Below are 1,427 nucleotides of genomic sequence, written 5' to 3'. Positions count from 1 at the left end.
TAAAATATCTCTAGGCAGATACATTGCATGAGTACATGTGTTCTTTCATGTGATAAATATTTTAGGCTTTTGAATATCCACTTGGTCTTTAGAACTTGCAGATATTCATATAAAAATCAGAGAAGGCTGTGATGGCCATTCAAATTCACAGTATGCCTGGTTTTTAAGGTTTTAATCACAGAGTTTCATAACGTGCAGATGCTAGACTCAAATTGGGAAAAGTCAGTGTTTTAAAAAATTTCCATTTCTATTAAATCACCACATCTGCTGTCTTACGTGTCAACAAATTGAAGTAAGTAAAACATACACAAAAGCAAATGAAATGTGTTCTTTTTTTGTTATTAACTTCAAAGGGGAATGTTTCAGTGAGACCGTTATTCTGTTGCCTTTTTTTTTTTTTAATATAGGCCAGGATGCTTTGATCCCCAGAACTGGGCTATTTGCACATGGTTCTGACTGCTGAAATAACCTAAGGGCTACATTTGTTTTACATTCAAGCCTTGCAATGGCACTCGCCTCCCACTGGCATCACAGGAAATTACATGCTCGTTAGAACTGAGCCATAGCTGTAATAAAGGGGATATTTTCTCTGGTACCTGACATGTCTGTGTTAATACTCTGTTAGTATTATATTGTGGATAAAATAGTTGTTCATGTAGGAAACTAAAGCAAATCTATGATAGAGAATTATTGAGATGGCAAACCATAGTAGGTTTTATTAGCATGCTCACTCTCTAGGGTACACATCTGTTTGTAATGCTTCATACAAAGATTAAGAATCTAGTATTTCAACCAAGATGACTTGATGCATAACAGGAAATCAGCTTCCTTTCTTGCATAATTTCAGAGGGTTTCCTGACATTCCCAATGACCACTCTTTCCTACCTGCATGCTAATACATTTAATTCTGCCATCAGGAATTTTTGGGTCCAAGTTCTGGTTTCAGACAAAAAATAAAACTACCAGTATGCTGGCAAAGCAGAAAGCTTTAGGAATCATTTGTAGCTTCCTGGCTTCTGGGATTATTCTTTTCCTCAACAGCAAGTGTGGACGGTGTGGCAGAAATGGCTAGCTGTACGACAGTTCGTGCCCCCCTTTCAGAGTTGAGTGTTGTAGCTGGAAGGCTGCCGCCTACCCATGGTCTACACTTCTCAGTCCCTTTCTATGAAGGTGTGGCCAGGTGGCTGCTTGTCCAATGACAGTGAGCAGAAGTGATGTGTAGAATTTCTGGACCAAGACATTTTAGAAGCAGACACTCTCTCTTTACCACCTTTTCCCTTCTGCTATCTAGAGGAGCCTCAGAATGGGAAGAGCCTGGGTCCGGAATTACCCCAAGAAGGAAGGATGCCTACTGACTGGGAACACCCATCTTGGTTAACCCTTTCATGTGCTGTGGGACATAAACCAACAACCATTTTTTTGGGAGG

The sequence above is a fragment of the Elephas maximus genome, chromosome 23, assembly GCF_024166365.1.
Source record: "Elephas maximus indicus isolate mEleMax1 chromosome 23, mEleMax1 primary haplotype, whole genome shotgun sequence".
NCBI classification, from domain to species: domain Eukaryota; kingdom Metazoa; phylum Chordata; class Mammalia; order Proboscidea; family Elephantidae; genus Elephas; species Elephas maximus.
This window is presented reverse-complemented; position numbering follows the sequence as displayed.